Consider the following 6,896-nt stretch of genomic DNA (forward strand, 5'->3'; position numbering starts at 1 on the left):
CTTCTTCTTCTTCTTCTTCTTCTTCTTCTTCTTCTTCTTCTTTTGATGAGTTCTCTAAACTTCTCTCTGCCTGTATGATTTCATTATTCCTTTAAATAGCTTTTCATATTATCCACTATTACTGGTTATGTCATTGTCCAGTGTATTTTTTTGTTTGTTTTTTTGCAAACAAGCAGACATAATTGCCAGCTACAGAGGAATGCCTGTGTTATCGATCCCTCTTTTGTGCTAGTATCTGAAAGATTACCCTGGTATTGTTTCCTGAGTCCTCATTGTCTGTCCTCCTGTGCTCCTGCTTCTTTCCCCTCATTCCTCAAAGCTAAACATTCCTAACAAGGCAATTTATGATAGTCCTTCATAATGATATGAACCCAACATTCCCCCTGCTCTGTCCTGAGCTCTGTTCTGAATATGCAAATCTACATTAGCCTCATCTTCATTGTAAAGAAAAAAATAAAAGCATAATAATCTGTTGTTTGTGTTGCAACCAAGAATATGGAAGGCTGAAGCAGAGTCACCTCAGCTCCATTGGGTTACACAGTAAGTTCTAGAACAGCTTGGGCTGTAGAGTGAATCCATGTCACAAAACAACATCAATAGGGAAAAAACAACAATCATCAACAACAGGAGAATGAATATAGTAGAAGTCAATTTTTCTTTGAACTTTTTTTTATTAATACACTTGAGCTTAGCCACAAAGTCAAGAAGCAATTCCACTAGCAACAAGTTGGGAGACCTGAGCATGTATTTCAGTTTGACTCTACTTTTGTCCCTTCTGAATTCTTTTATAAGAATATTTTGTTAAGCAGAGAGGGGCCGCCCAGAACCCCCTCTGAACTGTGATATGAATTCTTGCATAGGATACCAGGCTAAGCCCTGCAAGGGAATATAAATAAAAGTTAAAAGTCTCTCTTGGTTCCCTGAAGGACAAGACTGACTGCATAGGGGTTGATGTCAAAAGTATCGCCTCTCCACAAAAAAGATACTGGGCTGAGTATGGCCCTCATGCCTCACTGGACAATGACAGGGGGGCCGGAGCCATTACAAGGTCCCCCTCAATTACTTGAGGTCAGGCCTTTATCCCCACCTTCACAAGATTAGAATCATCACAGCCCTTCTTTTACTTAGAGAAGGGAGGAGATATCAGGGGCAGCCCTGCTTATACACTGAAGGCCTAAAATCAGCCATTGGCCTAAAATCAGCAATAGGCCTGTCATACATGCATGCTAACACAAACCCTTGGCTCTCTGTGGAAAAACAGTGAAACAGATGGCTCTAAGCTGTTGCAAACAAAATTATTGTAAATAATATTGTATATTATTTGATTATAATGCACTTCCACATCTTCTGTGAGATCGATGCATACCTCCCTACTGCCCAATTATGTGCCTTTAAAAACAATCTGTACAGTCCAGTTCATGTTACTACTTTATGCCTTGGTATAGGGCCATCCTCTGGAGAATGATGAATACATCGTGGACCACACCCTTAAAGAAACCTGGTTCTCATTCCCCAGAAGACATCACCTGTCTATAAAGTTGAGAGTAGAGGCTTATGAGTCACTTCCTACCCCACACTAGAATGTTGATTGGCTTGATAGTATGCAGGTCTTTTGCTGGCAGCTATGGTTGCTTTCAGTTTATGAAAGCAATGGTCCTGTCATGTCGCGAACATACTGTTTTCCTCTGATCTTCCCTGACCACTGACTCTTACAATCTTTCCATCCCTCTTCTTTGATGGTCTCTGAGTTGTCTAGGCTTGGAGTAATAAGACTACAGTGCAGGCAATATAGATGGTATAGTTGTAGCTGAACACTCCACTGACACACATTCTCTGCACTTTGACCGTCTTCTGAGTTTTTTATCTAAGAAAAAGTGATGATCAAACCCCAAACCATCCAACCATTTCTGCAACTCTAGCAAAATAAACAAGAGAAGGGGTTGAAGAAGAGAAATTCTTCATCAGTGTTGTCCAAAAGGCTTGTGCCCAAGCAGCAACAGCTGCATAATTCCACATACTAAATTTTGACTTGAAAGATAATAATATACTCAAAATTCTCTAAAGGCATCTTTTATACCAACAGGATTCTGTTCTCAGTGCCCAGGTGTTTGACTAACAAGACATCAAAGAGGTTAAGTAGCCACATTTGGGTACTTCAGTTACTTGTTAACTGTAAACTATGTGATACTTATAGTGACAATTCGACTACAGGACCATATTTTCATTGGATACTCCAGGAAAGTGAGCATAGCTACCAAGCACTCATGTTAGCAAATGCATTCAACTACTCTGTAATGTGGCAGAGTCTCTTTAGAGTGAGAAATTTCTCCTTATTTCAATTCTAAATAATATATGGCCTTGTGTGTGAAATAACATAATTAATCTAAAAATTGTTGACAAGAAATTTAACTTATGCCATCATTTTGCATGACAATTGTATTTCGTTTTCTATGCACAGATAATTTGTTGCCAATAATATCTGAGTTAATGTGGTTTCAAGGAAAGCTGTCCAAAGGCAGTTCCTCTCTGTAGAGCCTTCATTTTCTGTAGAGTAGATGCTATCATTTTACAGAGCAATAATCAGTAAAGGTGGGATTTTTTCAATGTCTGTTTTGGGGCACAATTAAGTTTTGTATTGTCTAAAAAGATCTACATCCATGAACATACAAGAAGAATCAACTCTGTTGGTTTAATCTGGAGATAGGAAGGAACTCACTCATTCTGTAGTTTATGCTAGCCCATTGCTCATTGTGTAGCTCATAGTGGCCTCAAACTCAAGGTGATTTTCTTGACTCTCTAGGTAGAGCTGAGATTATAGATGTGTGTTACCACACCCAGCTAAGAGTCACCCATTCTTTACATTTAATAACAATAATATTGTACTTAAAAAGCCAATAGTTTAACTTCAGTAAAGAATAAATACAAAAAGGTCCTTTTTGCAATAGAAGAGTTGATGTGGTTGAATCAGAAGGGTGTATTTTTACATTTGAAAATGTATTCTCTAAAATCTTATCTCCTTTGATTAAACAATGCTTTTTTAAGAGAGGAAAATGCACAATCAAGAATATACCATTTTGATCATATTACTATCATATAGTCTAATATTATTATTATATAACATATGTTCTTTCTGATCAAGAGAAAATATATAAATTGCATTGAGATGCTTGATCTAGACATTAGGAGAATTGACCTGGTGGTACATGGTCATGATGTCTGGAAGGAAAGGAATCCAGGAGAAGTAAAAGTGTTCAGCCAGAGTGACCTAGGGTAAGTTAATAATTCTTAGTCTTCATTTGAAAATGAGGGAATCTCCAAGCCTGTGAGCTTGAACACCAGTACCTCCATTGGACTGTGTCTTTGACTGGAAAGTGTCTTTGACTGGAACTGTGTCTTTGCTAGAATGAAGAGCTTAAGGAGAACTTGACAGGTACAAGCTCTGCCATTTGTTCTTTTTTCATCTCTCCTTGGGCTTTGAATGTGATTGATCAAACTGAAAGTAATACCAGAACTGTGACTTTCTGAAGCCTTTCTATGTAAGTTATTCTCCATTTGCAGATTTCCAGGGCAGTTGGTGCTACACATCCTTGTGTTTGTATACCCTTTCTTTTCTCTCATTTTTAACTATCCACACTTTGTTGAAATCTTCAATAAGGAAAATCTATCTGCCTTTAAAATCCTCTGATGGGTTGGGTGGTTAAGGAAGGTGTGATGGCCTATCTTTACATGATGCTCTGATGCCATTATTAGTGAACGAAGTTAAGTGTTTATGAGTACCCTCAAGAAGCTCTTCTTGTCACATTATCTGGGAGAAATCCATAGGAATGTCAACTGCAGAGATACTTTTTCATCCACATTTGTTGCTCTATTGTTCATAGCTAGTAAATAGAAACAACCTAGATAGCCATCAATTGATAAGTAGATTATTAAAATGTGACAATATACACAATGGTGTATTATCCAACTATAAAAAAGAAACAATAAAAATTTCAGGACAATAGATATAGTTAAAAATAATCTTTCCATATGTGGATGCTAAATTAGAATCTTTAGATGTTTGTGTTTAATTTGGAGCCCCCACACAAGGTAGAAAGCTAGTAAAGAGCTATGGAAGGTAGGTTTCAAATTTAGGGGAATAGAATATATATGTTATGAAAGGGTAATAAGGAGTAAAGTCACATGAAGAAATAAATGGGGGGGGATGAGAGTAAAAGAGAAAAGTTTATAAAGAAGGAAATCAAACACTGAAGATCTTTTAAAAATCCATATGCAAATCTACTGATAAAGAAGTTTCTTAAAATTATATCCATACATAAAAGTTTAAAGACATTGACCTATAATAGGGACAATGTTTCTCCAGATACCATAAACAATTCCTTAGCTGTGGGTTACCTGTTGTTTAATTGCTGGTCAGTAGAATACTATGGACACATACCAAATATTACACGCTATTACCATTCTTCCTAACATTTTCCAAAACTTAATAGTAAAGACTCTATTCCTAAAGACACCATATAATTGAATCATATAAAATGAAGAGACTCAAGATGAAACCAGCCTAAAGCTTCCCTTCCTTCTGGCTTGCTTTCATGATGCCAGAAGTTGCTATGCATGATGCTGGGGGAGAAAAACAGTCAATAGTCTTTCTTAGCCAGCTGTGATCTCTGGGAGATGTAATAATGGATGTTCTGACAAGATGTGTCTGCTGGCTCAATAGTGGCATGAATATTGTAGAAGTAAGAAACCATTTCCTGATTAGATTGGAATCCATGCTTAGTACCATTAACTAGGACAAAACTTCATGGATAGTTAGATCATAGGCCTGAGGTGAGAACCTAGTACTATTATACTGTCGATTGGCTATAGTAATAAACTGCACCCTCTCCCCAAGTTCTTATTTTTATACCTATAGATTAGTGCAGCTCTCAACGCTCATCAGCGAAGCTTCTTTTGAATAGTGATTCACAAAACTAGTCATAGTGCAGAAAACAAAAGACTATGGGCTTTTTAGTTTTAAATGGGATAGCTATTGCACATGCCCTACCTACAGATCTCAGGGAATATCTCAGAAAAAGGGATACAATGGATGTAAAAGACAAAGGTAATAAACACGTATAAGAAAGCAGTATGTTCCAGGCACAAGAATATTGTTACATACAGGAACTCAGTGATTGTTACTGCTTACTTGCATAAGACACGAAACAAAGTCAGCCAAAATCCCAATCTGGATAGAGCAGGTACTCATAATATTCTAACCTAGGTTGCTAGCTATTAGCAATTGATGGGAGGGAGAAGTAGTTTTATTCAGAAATGTAACTTCTTAAAGGCTACCCGCATTCCAATAGAGAGTACTGTATTCATACATACACGTATAGGCAGCAATAAGTGGACTCAGCAGATTAAAAAAAAATAGCACAGCAAAACCTTTGAATACATCACAAGGAAATATTTGATAGACATATAAAACCCAACAGTGTTGCTCTCATTTTTATTGTCAGCCTTCATTATTTCTTTCTATATCTTGCTTGTTTCCATGGATCTACAAACATTGCAAGTGACAAGCTGAAGGGAAATTGAGCAGTGTGACCCATTCAGATCATACAGGAAATAAGGTTATCAGATGTTTCTTTTCATAATGCAGAAGCAGGAGTGTTGAAAGAAAAGGTTTGATGAATTAGATTTTAAAGGGCAGAGCAGTTCTCCCTGCTCAAACATAAGTTTGAGTTAGCTCCTTCCCTGGCACATCTTTACTCTTACATGAATCCATTTTAATGTCTTCTAGTAGTATATAGTCCATTAAAATAAAGAAAATTGACAAGAAAACTCATATTTTAGACCATTAGTGAAGAAACTTACCACTAAAAGAATGCATTGCAGCACAGAGGTAATGGGGTTAGTAAAAGCAAAAATATCCTTTCTCAAATTTTTCAGTGTTAGTATTTTACTGAGTTATTCAGCTGTTGGAGTTCTGTAAACAAACTCAATGAGTCTAGGATGACTATAATATTTAAAATGTATATGTGAATTTAACAAAGGGGCATTTAAAAAAATGTACTCACTAAAAAATGCCACTGTAGTTTGCACTTTTTCATCTTGCTAATCTACTTTCTGTGTTGTATTCATAAGACCAGAGAAGTGTAAATACATTTTTGCTTGGCTTCCTTTTGCCTGCATTATGTGAGGTCTACTTTAGAGTTGCACCTACTTCCTCCTTGATCATAGCAAAGGGCTATAAATCTGTCAACAGGGTGATTCCCAGAGCATATGGCTCACAGGGTCAGGGAATAGCTTGCATTTAGCTGTGTCCAGCTGTCCTAATCTAAAAATGTTCTAACATATTTCAGGGTAGATAAACTAAAAATATATTTAGAAAGCACTAGTTAAGAAATGTACACTCATCTATATTAGGTTCAACACGTTAGAGTGTAATTGCCTATTTCTCAGAACAGATATCAAATAATTTCTGACCACCAGAATTCTGATTAGAAGAGAGTAATATTGAACACTGCATATATTATATTGATGGCATTCATCTGGTGAGACACACGACACTAAACTTTCTGAAAACTGATTAGTTCTTCAGTCGCTGTTAGACTTGATTTGGGGCCACTGTGGCAGGTAAATGAATGTGAGAAGATTCAAATGCATAAAATGGACCATCTGCAAATTGGCACTAGCTCCAGACACTTATGTGAGAATAAATCTCACTTTAAGATTCAGAGATCAGGAACTTCCAGAGCTTCTTGAAAACATAGCTGATTCTTGGGTCCAGGTAGGAAAAATAGACGATAATTCTGAGCCAACTTGTCATGAGAGAAAAAAAGAATTCTGGCCTACCTCCAAAAGATGTGTGTGTGTGTGTGTGTGTGTGTGTGTGTGTGTGTGTGTGTGTGTGT

This window comes from Grammomys surdaster, unplaced genomic scaffold (assembly GCF_004785775.1).
Source record: "Grammomys surdaster isolate TR1022 unplaced genomic scaffold, NIH_TR_1.0 123578, whole genome shotgun sequence".
NCBI lineage: Eukaryota > Metazoa > Chordata > Mammalia > Rodentia > Muridae > Grammomys > Grammomys surdaster.